The sequence below is a fragment of the Triticum aestivum genome, chromosome 7A, assembly GCF_018294505.1.
Source record: "Triticum aestivum cultivar Chinese Spring chromosome 7A, IWGSC CS RefSeq v2.1, whole genome shotgun sequence".
Taxonomy (NCBI): domain Eukaryota; kingdom Viridiplantae; phylum Streptophyta; class Magnoliopsida; order Poales; family Poaceae; genus Triticum; species Triticum aestivum.
Genome location: NC_057812.1, coordinates 21,885,947 through 21,904,999, shown reverse-complemented (window position 1 = coordinate 21,904,999; position 19,053 = coordinate 21,885,947). Strand labels below are relative to the sequence as shown.

Genomic DNA, 19,053 nt, shown 5'->3' with positions numbered 1-19,053 from the left:
AGACACAATTCGAATTCATCTAGAATCCAAATCCAGGCCAGACACGAAAATATTGCACCAATATAAAAATAGTGTTAAGTGACAGTAATGTCTTGAAGTCGAGTCCGAAGATAAAGGAAAACTGCAAAATATGGTCAATCGAGATGCGCCTTGCAAGTCGATCTCCCCAAATTCTTGACGGAGCACATCAGAGCTCCATGCCAACCAAGTCTTTTTTCCCGGCAAACACCATTCCAATCTTAACACCATAGAAAAATTGTGGAGGTGGGGCCTCACAGCTGATTTTGCATTTCCTTCACTTTACATGGAAGATACTGTACCGGTCCAGTGAAAGGCACAGCGAAGGTTGTCGATAAAATCTTAACACCATGGCCGTCCTTCCTAAGAAGTGGTCTTTAGCAACTGAAGCATTGAGACAGCAAATGGCATATAATAGACAGCAACTAATAAGATTCTAAGCAGCACTGGTTCCTGGGAAAACTGCATCTTAATTGAACCCGTCGATTGCCTCCTCTTTCATGGAAATTAATGACATAAGTACACTGGCTTTTGCCTTAGCATGTACAGCATTGGCATGATGATCCATGAGTAAACATGTAAGTATGCATCGCTCAAGAAAACGCGGGACGTAATCCAGAAAGGAAGTAGTTTGCCCACGTGTCCAAAATAAGAACCAAGGAACAGAGCAAGGCTAGCTGCAGAGCAGACAGGCATGTGTACACTGGTACAACATTTTTCAAGGATTCCCCCAGCCAGCAAGTAAGTTAAAACAGCATCAGCTAGAGGCAATACGTTACCACAGGACGATGAAAATGAATACCCCAGCAATAATTATGAAATCACAAAACAAATGGTTTTATTTAACAGCCGCAGCTGAAATGAGTTCACAGCAAGCACACTCGCAAATATATAGATGAAACAAATCATGCGTTCATCAGTTTCTGAAATAAACATAGGGGGCAGAGAGCTCCTTAATTCGAGAAACAAACAACACAAAAACAAGTCTGAATATGGAAATACAGCTCGCTCACAGTCGTACAGTAAGCATTGTTTTTATTAAATAGAAGCACACGGCCGCAGCAGTAGCAGTAGCACGCCTCATAAAAGCACAGCAGCAACACGAATATAATGCACCTTCGGATGCATTGACCCCCTTCACTCACTGAATTGAATACGCATGCGGCCCAAACAATGAAGCATCCCCCTTCCGGCCGGCGACCTGCGTAATCAACATCTTAAAACTATTAAGATTAGAGATGGGGGAGGAAGTAGTGGTACTGGCTAGTTGGTAGATTAGTGCCTAGCTTACATACCTACACACTTCCTGGCCAGTGTGGCAGGTCAGTCTCGGAGAGAATAGTGCGACCGCTGCCCTTCAAGTACAGAAGATTGGTACAGCACCGTCAAGAAGTCATTGGTGATTTCCAGGAAGCTTAGATATTGGAGGGGCAAGAGGAACTCGATGCCAGCTGGGACCTCCGTCATGCTTCTGAGGTTGACTAAGGTTAATTGCTTCAGGCTCACCATGGCACCTTGCTGTATATCTAGCCGATTCAGATTAGGCAAGTCTCTTAGTTCGAGAACCTTTAGCTTGGGAAACCACCCTGTAAGAAACGTCAGCTGCTCTCCATTGTATGCTCTGCTGAATTGAAGATCCGTCAAGTTTGACAACCGAGAAAGCGGTGGCAGGGGGTCTTTACTCAGTTGTGACCAACGGAGAGACAACATATGCAAGTTATGCCCCCCAACAGCTTGGAAGAGAGGGGACTCGTCCAATGCCCCTTCCGCTAGTCGGCCTCTCAAACTTAACTTTTTTAGGTTTGGCAAGGAGACATTCAACAGGAGAACCTCGTTCTCATCACTTGCACTCACATGTAGGTATGACAAATACTGCATCTCAACTAGTGACTCATTGATCCGTCCACAGTAGATTCCCTTCACATTCAATAACCTCAAGCTTCTTAGTTGCCTCAGCTCCCCTAAATGTTTAATAGACTCATCTTGTGCTTCTAATGCTTGTAACGTCTGCAGGCTTGTCAGATTTCCAAGACCACTGGGGATGCGCATACCACTGCGACATTTAAATTCTTTCCCTTGTGGATTAGTTACTCTCTCAGCAAATAAGTGCCTGAGCTTCTTCAGTTTCACAATCCCACTAGGCAAGTCATGTATGTCAGAACCACCAAGGTCCAAGGTCAACAAATTTGAAAGCTTCTCAATAGACTTCGGGAGCATCTTCACCTTCGAACCACGCAAACCCAAATGGCGGAGATTAAAAAGACCTCCAATAGCATCTGGAATCTTCTCGATGGGTAAACCACTTAATTCTAGCACTGTCATATATCTTGACTCATTACACAAAAGAGCTAGTAGAGTGAATGATGACTTGCTATCACCCAGTGTAATGATAGTTCGAAGTTGGTGTATATTGGAAAATGGTTGTTGAATATGATCTTTTAGTTTGTGCAGTACCAATCGACGTCCATCCTTCTGATGAGGCCCTTCACATTTATTCTCATATGTAACACCAAAACAGTTCTTCTTGCACAAATCAACTGCCAATTCACGTAAGATATCGTGCATTCGAATTCCTTCATCCTACCAAATGTGTTCCTCTCAACAAGTTGTAGCATGTTTCTGTCAATCAACTCCTTTAGATAACCTTCTGCCACTTCTTCTAATGTGCTTTCACCCCTCTCCTCGACGAACCCCTCTGCTGTCCATAACTGTACAAGTTGTTTCCTTTTAAAATGATAGTCTTCTGGAAATAAGCTGCAGTACATGAAACAACTTTTTAAGTACGTTGGGAGGTAGATGAAGCTCAGATGCAAAACATTCCTTATGTGGTCCAAACTTGAATTGTTAATTATCTCCCAGCTCAGTTGGTCATTTATTCTTCTCCATTCTTCCACGGTTTTCTCACGCACACGCAAGAGGCTACCAACTGACACAATAGCAAGAGGCAAACCTTTGCACTTGGTAACTATTTCCTTGGACGATGGCTTCAATTCTCTGGGACATTCATGATTTGTATCTCTTGGAAAGGCTTTCTTACAAAAGAGATCTCATGCCTTGTCTTCTTGTAAAGCTTCCAGTGTTAAGATACGTCCTCGAGAGGCAAGTGCAGCAACCCGGGCTTCTCTTGTTGTGAGCATCACTCTACTGCCCTTATCATTATGAATAAACATCCTTGACAAATCATCAAATGCTTCCGGATCCCAAACATCATCCAATATGATAAAGTACTTCCTTTGCTCCAGATATTTCTTTAGTGTCTCTTCAAGGCTCATGATGTCCATAGCTAGAGTACTAGATAGAACACTGGCAGTATCTTTAAAAAGTTGTTTGATCATATTTCTCAAGACATCTTCTCTAGAATAAGTTTGAGAAATGGAGACCCAGGCATAGCACTGGAATTTCTCCCTCTCCTTTTTGTAGACACTTGCAGCTAAAGCAGTTTTACCAAGACCTCCCATCCCGAGCAGAGCTACCACAGAGCATTCCTGATCATCACCCCCCAACCACTGCTCAAGTTTTTCTCTGTTTTTATCCACCCCCACTAGATCTTCTTCATCAAGTGAGCGTGAAATGTTTGCTAGCTCTTGGGATCTCTTGACAATGTAACTGAGGTTGCTAGAATCCCCGTTATTTATCATGGGAACCCAACGGTTTTTTGTCTCTGACAGGTGTGAAAGGTCTTTCTCCATTTCCTTCACTCTGAGAGCTATCTGATTCAAACAGAGCAGTGATCTTGGCTTTTTGAACCCTTTCTTCAGGAAAAAATAAAAACCTATTTCATGTTCTCGACCAACTAGATACAAGTACTCATCCACCATGTCCTCCATCACATGTGCTACTTTGCGTACCTCCTCTAACCAGCCCTCATATATTTGATTGCTGCGGTTCCGAATGTCCATTTGACAAAGAACATCATGCATTACTCGAAGCTCCCTGGCAACACGACCCATGCTATCCTGTAGCTCCAGTAGTTGTGCCCCATACTTCGCAAACTGCACACTGGCCTGGTCTGCCGCTCCTTTTGCCAAGGCAATTCCAATCTTTTTAATGGCTAGAAGGATCACAATCTCCGCCATTACTTTCTGAGGTTTGCTAATGCCTCGTTGGTTGGTGGCGTCCTAGTTGTATACTTTCCTTAGTATCATCAGAAAGTTCACTGCAAAATGAAGTGATGTATTAATTAATCCACTAGTGCAATCTGGTAGTAGTAAGCACTTGCCACAACACTTCAAAAATCTCCAACCATAATGGAAAAGTGTAAGTAGAAGCCTTTAAACTAATCTTCCTAAAATCTTATTTCATGCTGTTAACCTATCTAATTCTAACCCACTGATCCAACAAAACAGTCGGGTCCATGAGAATTTAAGAACACTTGGGACTTGCTAGTCAACTGCGGCAAATTTGATGTTATTACCTGACAAGAGAGACACTCTACCAAATAACTAGCCATGCTTCGATATAGGAACATCTCAGGTTAAAATCAAGGAAAAAAAATAGCGTGTAGCAAAATAGCGCCGGCCTTAAAATATGCTATTAGCGAGACATTATACACTGATTTATTTAGCGAGACAATTCTCAGGATGCTTTAGCGTGCTATTAGCGGCTATTTATTACAGTGGTTGAAAGTGCCCCAAATGTTGAAATTTGAACCAAGACAAAGACGGAACCAATCTGGCATACATGCCAGATTGCCGAAATAAATATTTGACTTTCAGAGAGTTAGCTAATGTGAAAGTTATGGGTAACTTAGTTCCATACTTTCCTCAATATTATCAATCTAATAGTATTTCCAAATGTATGGACAAACAAATAAATAGCTATAGTTGTTGATTGAGACTTGAGTTGCAAGGAAGATGTATTGCAGATTTGCAGTCAAGAAAATGAATAAGTAAACAAACTATGTTGCATTAGGAATCATTAGGAGAAATCAATATATCATTATGAACAACTATGCTACAGACACTACCAGAAACTCGAATATTTCTGTGGGCCGGATTGTTTTCCTGTCGGGCCCGCAACCAACACTCAGGAGAATGCAACATTTTCCTGTGGGCTGGCTAGATACCGACGGAAATAAACATTTTGGCACGAGGCCCATTACCAAGAAGCACTATCGCGCCAAATATTTCAGCCCGCCCGCCCGCCTATTTAAGCGCCCATGCCCACTCGAGATATAAAATTCCCCAATCCAATCCTAACCTCTCGCCCTGCCGCCTGCGCCGCCAAATCCATCGCCGCCTCCTACTTCGCGATGCCGCCGACCACCGTCCCCAACTCGTGCGTTGCGAAGCTTCCCGACCACCATCCCAATCCCGTCCGGGCGCCGGCCCTACTACAGCCTCCACCTCCCACCCCATCATGCCCGCAAGATCTGCTGCAGGCTCCTTCACATCGACACCAAGCTGCGCCATCCATTGCCTGCTCCGACCACTGCACCACCACTCCTCCACCATGTCATTCTTGGCAACCATCGCCCCATCCATCTCCGGGACCTTACCCAGATCTCTGCACGGTGCTGTCTCCTCCAAACCGATTTCTCATACAAGTGTGCTCTCCTAACTCCAGTGTATTGGGATGCTAATCTATTGTTGCTCTTGATTTCTACTTCATATATGAAATTTCTTGTTTGATTTTTTGCCAGACACAAGTCTGCAGTAGATCTTGGTTTCTACTTCATATAAGAACACGGTTACAAGTTCCATCTTGATAAAGACATCACTACTTTACTAGGAATCTAATTTCTCTTCATTTTCCAGGCTCTGCACTGAAACTATTTTTTTTGTCTATGTTGGAAAATTGGTGCAAATGGAATTAGATCTAATTTTCTCTCAGTCATTAGACTTGATGCCGCTTTGGTACTAGTATCTCTGAAACTCTTTGTAATGTCAATTTGGGAAACTTTGGTAGTAGTATCTCTTCACATTTGTTTGAGCCTTTTCCATTTCCTTTTCTATCATGCATAACTCCTGCCATTTTTACTAAAGCATCAAGTATATTTGGCTAGGAAAAATGGATATGCTGAAAAGCAAAGTTTTATCATGAATAATGTGCGCTCAAGTTTTCTCATATATACTCCCTCCGTCCGGAAATACTTGTCTTAAAAATGGTTGAAAATGAATGTATCTATAACTAAAATAAGTCTAGATACAACCATTCCTAAGACAAGTATTTCCGGACGGAGGGAGTACTAGAGTACATTGTTTTAAATAGCCCGCTATAGCGTTTACAAAAGGTCTTGCACTAAGAGACTTTGGTCCAAACAAATGAGCAAACATTTTAAATAGCGCATTATAGCTCCGCTATAGCACGCTATAGCATTTGGAAGAGGTCCGCCGCTAAGATGCTTAGCGCGCTATTTAAAACTATGCTAGAGTACCATGTTATGCCTGGTATTCTCTAGATCATCTGATCTGTGTTGAGCCAGTAGCCGTATGTTGGTTCAGTCTAAATCTTACTTCATTGGTTATTTGCTGATTGAATCAGCCAAATAAAGAAAACTAATGAGCTTTTTTTGTGTTCTTCCATTGCAGAGCCATCTTGCGTGAAAGTATTGTTGCTACATCAAAATTATGTTAAAACTTATCTGTTTCAGCTCACACATCCTCTTGAGGTTTGGTACTACTATTTTCATGAAGGTAAATTTACCCTACACTTAGCATATAATTTTCTGGTTATGCGTCATTGAGAAGCTATACTTAGCAGTATTGACATGTATAATGTAGTTTGAGCAACTTGCAATGAGCCTCTACTATCTTGTCTAGTCAGGTTGATTTTAATTGTTCTGTCAAACTAATCCAGAACCATATGCGTAGGTTGTTAGTTGAAAGGTTTTTGTGAGTTGGATGATGTATCAAATCTGAGACAGGGTCCTGGAAAAAATCACTCAATTATTTTGCCTCAGTAGCTGTAGAATTGGATAACTTTGCTTCGACAAAAACAAGTTAGGTGCAATGAAGAAACTAAGATGCCAAATATATTTTGTTGATTATATGATTTATATATTGTGATATTGTTCCAGCTTCATGCATCTGTATAACTTCAATATAAATTACCAGTGACAAATTGGCTCAACCCATTTCACTGTTTATTACCACTTCTCTGTTATTACCTTATACTCCCTCCGTCTCAAAATTCTTGTCTTAGATTTGTCTAAATTTGGATGTATCTAGTTACGTTTTAGTATTAGATACATCCATATGTAGACAAATTTAAGACAAGAATTTTGGGACGGGGGGGGGGGGGTAATATATTCTGAAAATACTGATTTATTATAGGTCTACACTGATTCTAAGACTTTGTTTAAGTTGAAGGGTACATTCAATAGAACTTCTCGTACTGGGCCCAAGGTATGCCTCAGTTTTCATGGCTTACGTTGTCTTTTCACTTTGCCCGAGAAAGGCTTGTGGAATGGGTCAAGTGGCCTTTCAAATGCAATGTTACTATACATTGGTATCAATCTTTCACATAGTTCAGCACCTCCTAGCCATTTTAGGGATGTTGTTGCGATAATTCTGTATTTTGTGGGATACTTAGTTTATCTTGTACAGAAATCTGATTGTAAATAATGATGATGAGAAATACACATAAACCCCACTGAAGGAATTGAGACAATGAACGCCATCTAACTTAGCTCTATTTTCCGTTAAGTCACGACATGCCAACCTCTGAATATAACTAGTGACCGTTAAACCTGCAGAACCTAAATAGCACTTTCTGAATTCTTTGATGCTACTGGCATGTCCTGGAAATCTTGGGCACTTGATTTTTTTCTCTTGATTACTAAGAGCATCTCCACTCTCCCCCCACCCCCAACAGGCCCCCCAAGGCCTTTTTCTATCGCCGGCGCTAAAAAGGCTCAGTCGCGCTCCCAGAAGCCCAATTTTTGCCGGTTAAGCCCGAATTTGGTGCCGGTGGACCCAGGCATGCCGGGGGGTGCTGGGGAAACGTTTTTGGTGCGGAAGCCTGGTGGACCCGCCGAGTTAGCAACCAGCCGCGTTTCGTCTACCTCATCGCCTCATTTTCCCGCGGGGAATCAATGCCTAGGCTGCCGCCGGTCAGCCTTCCCACTAGTGCAAAATCGGGCTATAGTCCCGGTTTGTAAGAACCTTTAGTCCCCCCCTCCTTTTAGTCCCCCCCTCCTTTTAGTCCCGGTTCAACACGAACCGGGACCAAAGGCCCACCACGTGGCACGAGCCCGTGCCGGGGGCTGGGGGACCTTTAGTAACACCAACCAGGACTAAAGGATTTTTTTGATTTTTTTGAAAAAAATGATTTTTTTCAATTTTCAAATATCTAAATTATTTGACAATTTAATCTCTAATCACCCACACTGCTAGGAGCACTCATTATTCCAAATCGTCTAACTTCCCGGCCGGTCCCTCTCACTACTCCAGCCTGACCACGCTTAACTTTCGAGTTCTATTCCCCCTAGTTTCCAACTCTGCACTTGCTGTTTTCCTGACAATAGTAAACTGTCAATCCTATTAACCCTTAGGAGTTTAGTTTGAGCATGAAGTCACACGTTTCACCGTTTGAGTTTGAAACTATTATTGTAAAAACAATAATTATTTATTAACACTAATATTTCTTGAATAAGTAGTTTGACCATAGTTTGACCAAAATTCAAAAAACTAAAATTTGAGCATAACTTTTTTTCTTTCAGAATTTGAGGATTCTAAGAATTTGCCAAATGGCCTACGGCCGTCGAAATCGGGACCGGCTTTTCGTTCTGAACATTTTGATATATTATACGTTTTTTTCGACATCGTATGCAAAAGTTATGGTTGTTTTACTTTTTCATAACACTTTTTTGCAAAACATGTCGAAATTTATGTTTTTAAATTTCCCTAACTAGTACATGTAGTAACATAACTACATCTCGGAGGATTTTAATTTTTGAAGTTTTTATCATTTTCTTTTGTTTTTCTTTTAACTGAAAAGGCGAAAGGGGGGGGGGGGGTAGAGTTTGAACCCCTTTAGTCCGGGTTGGAGCCACCAATCGGGACTAAAGGGGTAACCTGGAGCCACCAACCGGGACTAAAGGGGTCTACCCTTTTAATCCCGGTTGGTGGCTCCAACCCGGACTAAAGGTCTAACCTATAGTCCCGGTTTGTGTCACAAACCGGGACTAAAGGGTGGTGGCAGGCCGGCGTCAGGCCGAGGCCCCACGAGCCCCTTTAGTCCCGGTTTGTGACACAAACCGGGACTATAGGTCACAAATGAACCGGGACTAATGCTTAGCCGTTTGAATCGGGACTAATGGTACCATTAGTACCGGGCTGTAATTGAATCGAGACTAATGTGCTGAACATTAGGTTGTTTTTCTACTAGTGTCCATTGATTCCTCACGGGCGGCGCAGTGGAGCGGCGATACGCGCCAAGCGTACACATGTCTGTCGCTGCTATAAAAACCGGGAGCATGCACCCCGCCGCCGCTATAAAAGCCGCACCCTCCCTCGCGGTGGACACACTCTCCTTCGCCCGCAGTCCCTCTCTCACCGCCGACGCCCGCATCTCGTCTATTTCTCTCCCCATCTACAGCCACCGCCACTACAAGAAACCTGTTAATTCATGACAGATTTCTGATGACAATTTTGAAAACCGTCATGGACGGTCTAGTACAGCCCTGCAGCCCGCCCGCAGCCCACTTGAGCCCGCCCAAACCATTCATGTATAAAACCGACCTAACCCTAGCGCACTCCCTTCCACAATCTCTTCTACCTCCGCCGCCGCCCCCAGAATCTTATCCCTCTTCCTCAATCCCCTCCACTACCCCTCCTCTGCAGCCCCACCGTTCCGGCGGTCTCTCCTTCCTCCATCTCCCCACCTGCGCCCTCCCTCTTACCGAGACTCTCCCGTACATCCTCCAGTACCACTCCCATTGGTAACCCGTCCCTCCCTCCCCCATCCCACTTGTGGTTCTGATCTAGGGAGTTCGACGGCGACGGCGACCATAGGAGCAATGGCAGCTGCAACTTGGGCACGCGCAGATCTGGCACAGAGCTCAAGCCCGACGCCGGCCTTGTCGGAGCTGAGCGGCCGTGCGGTGGCCGGTGTACTGTGACGGCTCGCTGGAGGCAGCAGCGAACCCTAGTCGCCACTGGTCACCAGCGCCTGGCCCACCTCTCCTGTTGGCTTCCTCGACGCCGTGGCCTAGTGCTACTGCGTGACTGCAGTGGCGGCCTTCACCATTGTCAAGCCCTGAGGTTCATGCTCGTCTCTTTGTCCGGTATTAAATAATACAGTAAGACACACAGGGCAACTCTATTATATATGTAGTACTATTTATAGGTACATGCTTTTGATGGTATACATTGTTAATTGGTGCATCTAGCACAACTGTCAGGCTCTGTCGTACATGTAGTTTCTTAGCAAATTGTGGTGGTAGGCTCGATATGGGCTGGAATTAGGCAACGTATACCACCCAGTATGCAGTCTTCAAGTAATCATTGTTACTGTGTGAAAGAATTCAGTCACTGGGATCTATGTAGTTTCTGTCATCTATGTATAGGTTCTCACAGAACAGGAGATAAGAATGTCTAAATACAACATTTGCCTAATTAAAGGCATCCTCTCTTCTGCTGTTAACCGAAATGCATGAATCTCTGCACTTAGCTATGGTGGTCTTGCATGGGTAGTTGTAGCTAGAGCAGCGGAGAGTGCCAAAGACGTCCGTATGCCTCTGTTTTTCTTGTGTTTTTCTACATATATGTGCTTCTTCAAACATTCTCTGCTTGCTTGCTGAAATAGTACAACTTCAGTAGTGGATAACATAGTGTGTTGACTCTAGAGAGAAGTCGAGGAATTCTTGTGTGATGAAGTTGTGGTATAAAATACTTCAAAAAACAATGTATACAGTGAAGTTTGTATACCCTTATTGATTCATTCCGGTGCTAATCTTACTTACACGAATAAACAGTACTATTGCTTTATTTTGATGAGTTGTTTACATAGTTGAAGTTCTGCAAACTGGTGAGTATATTTGTTTCGCCTCTGCTCGTGGTTGTTGGCGATGGGCATGGCTCCTTTCTGCAACTCTGAAGGTAGGCGCACAAAATCGTCCTTCCCGTGGAAATTTTACTCAATCAAGTATATAATAATTAGTCCTATGCCAGCTCCTTGAAAATGATCTATTGTGGAGCAGTCAAAGCATGTTAATTGCAATATCGACTTGTTTGCTTTATATGATTATATGTTGCAATATCCGTTCTGTTTAATCTATTGTGAGCAGTCAAAGCATGTTACTGCAATATCGACTTGTTCACTTTATATGATTATATATTGCAATATCGTTCTGTTAGTCCTTGAAAATGATCTATTCTGAGTAGTCAAAGCATGTTAACTGCAATATCGACTTGTTCGCTTTATATAATTATATATTCTAATATCCATTCTGTTAAAATAGGCTTTGGAGACATGATTTCTGTTACGGTATTAACTGGCCGTCATGTTCTGTTTAGAGTTTTGATATTAAAGTAGTTTATTATCTCATTCGATCGAGTGACTAAGAGTAAGATTGTTTGTTAACTAGGCCTGCAATTACATTGCTTCTCTGTTCTATATTATGTGTAAAATTTCTATGTGTTATGTGGTGAAAGTAGCCATCATACGTATTATTGTGATATTGATTGATCAATACCTGAATACCGAGCTGTATTCATTGATAAACCAGATTTAGAGTTTGATGATATAAATTTTGCACACTTCCGAGTGGAAATGGTGTTATTGCTGCCCGACATCCTTACAGCTATTCATATACAAAAGATTGATCTGCACCTTCCTATTGCCAAACTTCCAATGTTGCATTTGTTTTTCCTCATGTTGTTTTGATCTTTCATTGCGACTTAAGTAAACGGAAGTACAACAGCTTGTGCTTTCAAAATTAGATATCTGTATTGCTCGAATATTTGTCATCTTAGTCCTCTTAAAATAGTTTAGCCATTCTTTGTATCTATGCCTTGCCCCGAGCATCCATATTTGCCTAGCTAATAATTCTTTGCACTTATATAAATTTGTCCTCATGGTGATTAACTTTGTTTTTTTTGTGATTGTATAGTGCAGGTCACTGGTATATAAGGTTTTTGCAAGTGAATAAAGTACACATAAATCCGAGGCTCCTGTTTCAGAACAGTTACAAGAAAACGCAAAGTGTTGTACTAATGATGTTTGTAAATCCTCCGTGAGCCATCTATGTAAATATGTAATTGTTGGGTCATCTAAACAGTAGTGTGATGCTAATAAGCTTCAGCTGCTATGTAAATATCTTTTGTTGGGTCATCTGAGGAGTAATGTGATTGTAATAAGCTTTGGCTGCTATGTGAAAATTCTTTTTGGTTTATGGCCATGATTGAATACTAAGCTTGAAAATTAGATAGAAAATACCTTACTTTGATTTCCACCTGATGTGGGTAAAAAGGAAAAACACAAAACTATTGGCCAAAAGTGACAAACTTCTAATTGGCTTAATGTAAAAATGAGATATTTGGTTGAAAATCTATAGAACCAAAACTGATGGGCCTTTGGCTGCCACGTCAAAGCCACATAAGTTGCCACGTCATCCAGTTCCATGACGGCTTGTTCTGTCACCAAAGCTTGGGCTTAGTTCGGGCTGGGCGGGCCTAGGGCAGAGCTGTGACGGCACAAAACCGTCATGGAAGGTAAATTATGACGCGATATACATGACGGATTTCGAATCCGTCATGCAAGCGCATCTGTGATGGTTTTGTACTAGTCTGTGATGGACTGGATCCGTCATGTATTAACAGATTTCTTGTAGTGACCACCGCGTCCACAACCGCCGATGTGAGAGCGATTTCCCGGCGACGGAGCGGCGGCCAACGGCTTCGGCCGCCGCCACCTGCACGAGTGGGAGGCCTACCTCCACAAGCCGAACTACCCGGCGCCGCCTGACATGCGCGTGCAGGGGCGGTGGAGGCTCAGCGTCGGAGGCGTCCCCGTCCCCCCGTAGCCAGACGCCGACCGCTTCCACGCCGAGATCGCGCGCTTTCGGGCCTCCCTGCCTGAGGAGGTGCGGGGCCGTCCGGAGTACGCCGCCAACAACCACGTGCACTGGACGGCGTACTTCCAACGCTGCCACGAGGAGCGCCAGTGAGGGGGCACCACAATACCGACGACCAGCGTCTGTGGTGGGGCGTCCCCGGGCGCACGCTCCACTTCGTCCTCGAGCACCTCGAGGGTGGAAACGAGCCGCCGCTCGAGTACCCGGCCCTTGGCTGCCGAGGTGCATGGCGGGCGGGTCCTCTTCCTCCTCCTCCCGCTCCTTCGGTTCGCCGGCGCTCGCCAGTGTCAAGGCCCAGCCCGTGGAGACGCCGCTCGGGCGTCACACCCACGGCGGCGCCCTCGTCATCAACGAGGGCGGCTGTGGCTCCTCTACTCCCCCCCCGTCCCCGTCAAGCCGAAGACGGAGTCGGGGCTCGTTGTCGTGAAGAACGAGTACGAGGACATGGCCACCGACGACGAGGCCGCCATCAAGTGGGCACGCGAGGACTACGTCCGACTAGAGATGGAGCGCCAATGCCACACCCTCAAGGAGATCGCCGCTCGGCGCCGCGGCTACGACGAAGGCAGCGTCATCGTCCTCGAGTACAGCAACAACGAGGCACTGCCGCCGACCAAACCGGTCCGCCAAGGTGACCCAGGGCAGGGGTGTAGCAAGGACGGGGGCGGCGTGAAGGAGGAGGAGAATGACGGCGGCGGCGACTACAGCACCTTCAGTAAGCTCTTCGGCTTGTAGGCGCGGCTGACGGACGGCGCGGCGGGGCGGGCGGCGGCGCAATAGTAGTAGTAGTTGTTGTTGTTTACTTTGTTTTTAAATTATGTTTTCAACAATATGTAAAAAACAATGGAAACGCCTCGCCAAATATGTGTCGTGTTTGGCCAAATTTTGGCCGAGTATTGTTTTAAAAAAATGGCGTCTGGGGCGACCGTGGGGTGGCGGCTGGAAAATCTACCGCCCCCACGCCGAATTTATCGCCGGTTCGCCCTCAGGCGGCGCTATTTCAAACCCCTGGAGGGCTGAACGTCTGGAGATGCTAAGTAGCATAGCTCCCGTGGAGTCAAATATGTTCGTTCTTTATCATTTGGTCATCGCTCATGAGTTTTCCTGTACAAAATTGAAAATTATAAACTATCTTTGTTCATTGATTCATTATGATCTCCTGGAGTTTGTTCTAATTTTCTAGCAACTACCTATAAATCTGTCATGTGGGTTTGGTTCTTGGCAGTGATATTGTTGAGATGGAGGTATGCATATCACTCTTTGTAAATGATAACTATCAAATGTTTGTATCGATAGCTCTATCTTTTTCTAGTTCATGAGTTCTTAGTTGCTATCGCCTTCAACTCCTGGAAACAGTACAGAACTACTGGTTACTGGATGTAGAAGTTTTTCTTGGAATCAAGTGTTTCTGTTGACCTTCGATTCATTTACAGAGATTAAGTGTGGTTGTATGAGAAGAGATGTGATTAGTAACTGTATTGATGTCACAAGTGATTCATTTTGATGTGTAGTTCTAAATATGCAAGTATTGGAATGATTTGTGGACTGCTTTTACTATTAACCATTTTTTTGGTTTATTCAATACCCGTTTTTCCTGTCGGCCCAAAACCGTCTGGGGAATATAGTGCACCGACAGGGATAAGTTCTCTGTCGGTCAGCCGACAGGCATTTTCTGATTTCCCTGTCAAGCTATGGCTGACGGCTGACCCTGACGGTTGCCCGACAGGAAAATGTTTCCATATCGGTTTCCCCTATTTTCCTGTCGGTATTCGACTCACAGGAAAATTTTGGTTTCTGGTAGTGAGATTAATTCCAGATTATTTGTGAATCCAAGGGAAAGAATGGGCGGAAACTAAAACCTGAACATACCTTCCTGCTCGGCAGACCTTGTCGTCGTCACAAATTAAGAAGCTTGTCCTTCCAGGAGATAATTTTATTGTACTTACAGTGCTGGAAGAAACGACAATCCATTAGTCACAAAGTATACCTTTTTTTTTGCTATCTTCAAAAGATACAGCAGGAGTAGTTTTTGTTTGCACCAAGGGAAATTGTTGTGAGGACAGCCTAAGACAGCTAGAAAATGAAGGATGACACACCTGCCTCGTAATGGCTTAGATCCAATCAACGCCGGTTACCTCCTGGTGCATTTCAGAATCTGAAACAATCGGAATAACCTCATGGATCCTCACTAAAAAACAAGACCTCATGACTTGGCCGTTGAGGTTGTCAACTTGTCATCAAAGCTTTTTAACCATGGAGATCCTGAACCCTCATGGAGCCATGGGTACGACTGAGAGCGTGCTAGCTTTTTGTTGATGAAACGTAGCTGGATTTGATCTTGAACTTGAAGAATCCTCCTTCCTGTTACACATCAAAACCAGAGAACCACCAGCATACCTGGCTTCTGATGGGTGGTCGCCTAGTTGTATACTTACTCAAATATCAGTAGAATGGCCACTGCAAAACAAAGTGAGTGTTGTATTAGTTAAACCATGAGTGCATTCTGCTAGTACCAAGCACTTGACGAAACACTTTAAAACTCTCCAACCACAATGAAAAAGTTAAATAAACAGAACATTTCCAAGAAATCGTCACAAACTCTTATTAATTGTTGTTAACGTAGCTAACTCTAACCCACACAATCAAGCAAAGATGTACTTAGAACAGGCAGGTCAATGAGAAATTTAAAACACTTGGGACTGTGCAATAGTCCACTGCAGCAAACTTAATGTTATTTACTGACCACCACAAGTGACATTGTATAAAATGACAGATCGTACATGCTCTTCCGTACAAGGGCAGCTCTGCTTAAAATGGCCCAAATGTTTAAATTTAAACCGAGCAAGTCAAAGAGGAAATAAATCTGATATACTCCCTCTCCGTCCCATAATATAAGAGCGTATTAAAAAATGCTCTTATATTATGAGACGGAGGGAGCACATGCTAGCTTGCCCGATATGAATATTCTACTTTATGATAGCTAGTTAATTTGACTCTAACATGTAACTTTCCGATAATTCAACCTAGAGCCCGGGTTCAAATGAGCCCGGTGAACAGTACCTTGATTTAAAATAGAAAAAAAGCTCAAAAAGTTTCATTTTTTTTGTGGTGCAAGATGCTCCTGTGAGTGAACTCTATGCAAAATTTTGTGAGGTTTGGACATTCGAGGAGCTCGCGGCAAAAAAAAGACAAAATTAGGCATGAACAGTGCGATTTTCAAAAGTTTCTCAGACATCCGAAATTTGTCTTTTTTGCCACGAGCTCCTCGAATGTCCAAACTTCACAAAATTTTGCACGGAGTTCACATACAGGAGCATCTAGCACCACAAAAAATTGGAATTTTTTAACATTCTTTCTATTTCAAATGGTGGTACTGTTCATGCCCGGGCTCATCTGAGCCCGGGCACCAAATCGCCGCTCTCGTAACTTTCTCAATATCTATCTAATAATATGTCCAGATGTATGGAGCAAATAGCTACAGCAGTTTAATTAAATAAACTATTAGTTCATTGTGCTAGTAGCAAGCACTTACCAAAACTCTCCAACCACAAGAGAAAAGTGAATCAGAAGAATCTTTCAAAGTAATCCTCCTACAATATTATTTCATACTGTTAATTTATCTAACTCTAACCCACATAAACAAACAAAACCGTTCTTACAACATGCACGTTGTTAGAATTTTAAAACACTTGGCATTCTGCTATAGTCAATGGAAGAAAATTCATGTTATTAGCTGACAAGAACAAGTGAACTTGACCAAATAACTGACAATGCATGCTCTGCTTCCCTGTGGGGCATAGCAAGTTAAAACAGAATATTAAAATTTTAACCAACTAAGAAAGTGCAAACCAATCTACTTGCCAGGCCAGCTCACTAAAAAATATTGAATATTCTAATTTCAGAGTGTTGGGTAATGTGACAGCAGGCCAGCTCACCAATGAATATTGAATACTCTAGTTTCATAGAGTTGGCTAATTTGACAGTTCCATAGTTTACTCTACATATACCTAATAGCTAGAGTTGTTTATTGAGTTGCAAGAAAGAAAGATGTATCAAATCAAGGAAATGAATAAGAAAGAAAAGCTATAATGTCATAGGAGTCATTAGGAGAAATCAATAAACTGTAACGAAAGCGATTTTAGTTACAAGGTAATTTACGAGATCCTCACACAACTAGAATGTATCCAGAATCTGCTGGAGATGTGCTGTCAAGCCTGATAAAATGTTCATTGTTCAGGAATTCAGTTAACTGGTGCATAAGTGCAGAGGAAGCCAAGGCTCTGACTTGTCTAGAAGAGGTGCATAAGGTGTAATCTACAATACCCCTGTGGTTGTGCAGAGCAACTGCAGCCCAGTAGTCAATGCGTTGGTGTACCAAGAGAAACCTTTCGGCGATCGGCTGCATTATAAAGGAAACAAACGGAGCAGCGCGCAAGCTAGAACAGTATGGTATTGGTAGGAAGGTGTTGTTTGGTGGTATATTGCAGGGCTCTGTTCCAACCTGTGTGATTGTAATATCCAAAACTGTAATTCCTAATTTTTTTTTTGAACACTGTAATTCCTAATTAACACACAGCAACAGGTTAACAGAAAAACAAGAATGTTGACTTTGCAAGGCTAGAAATCCCAACATTATGGTAACTACAATGCAAGAGCATATGCCCATCATGTGCTAACTGCTAAGTATGTCACCAGTAATGAGCACTATGAACAACTATGCTACAGATTAATGCCAGATTATTTGTCAATCCAGGGGAAATGATGGACCGTAACTAAAACCTGAACATACCTTCCCTCTCACCGCTCGCCAGACCTTGGGGTCGTCACAAATTAAGAAGCTCGTCCTTCCAAGAGAAATCTTTATCGCGCTTACTGGTGCTGGAATAAATGACAATGCATTAGTCACAAAGTAGACTAGGCTTGCTAACTACTCCCTCCGTTCCTAAATATAAGTATTTCTAGAGATTTCAATATGAACTACATATATATGTATATAGACGTAGCTTAAGATTGTAGATTCACTCATTTTGCTCAGTATGTATATTAAAATCTCTAAAAAGACTTATATTTAGGAACAGAGGAAGTATAAAATTTACAGCAAGAGTGTTTTCTGTTTGCACCAAGGGAGATATTGTTCTTAAGATAGTGAGAAAATTACGAAGGATGACAGACCTGCCTCGAAATGGCCTAGATCTGATCTATGTTGGCGACCTCCTTGTGCATTTGCGAATCTAGACCTAATGACTTGGGACTGTTGAGGTTGTCATTGAAGCTTAACCATCATGGAGATCCTGAACCCTCATGGAGTCATGGGTGTGGCTGAGAGTGCTAGGCTTGTTGTTGATGACAAGTAGAGTAGCTGGCTTCGATCTTCAACTTGAGATACCCATCAGATCTAAGGAACAGCCACCATACCTGGCTTGTAATGGCAAAGGAAAACTGATGATTATTGCATCGACCTAGCTACCCCAGAGCAAAACCGAATTAAGGGCAAAGAACATGACCTTGTAATCGATGTAGATCTGGACTGTGGTGGCCTCCTCCTTGTGGGATTCAGGATCTGAAATCACCAAAGCAGAGTCATGGCTTGGTGAGAACAGAGAATGAAAGCTAGTCTTGTTGAAGCCATCTGAAGCTCCAAGTCAAGTCAATGCAAGTCTTCTCCTGGTGGCTGAAGCTCAATTATTTTGCGGCCCCACGCATTAAAGGTGCTGCTCCATAGCACTGTGATGATATAGGTCTCCATACTGTGGCACGGCATGCACATAGTGATACAGAGGCACAGAGCAATGCCTTCAACAGCCTACTGCCTACCCATGTGCAACCAAGCAGAGTTCTGCCCGGAGCAGAGCCATAAAGCCGTTGGACATACCAAGGTTCTGCCTGCTTCCTTCAGAGGCCATAATGCGTCTGGGAGAAGATTTAGTAATTCTGAAGGTTTGGAAATGACATAGATGGCAGCATGTTTAGAATTTTAAGAACATGCACATACAGTTTGTGAAACACCCACTGTTAAG

General features: G+C 43.3%; 1 pseudogene; it reads right to left on the bottom strand.

Moving 5' to 3' along the window:
• Positions 1-828: 828 nt before the first annotated feature.
• On the bottom strand, positions 829-18,714 carry LOC123147751 (disease resistance protein RPM1-like; annotated as a pseudogene).
• Between the last annotated feature and the right edge of the window lie 339 nt (positions 18,715-19,053).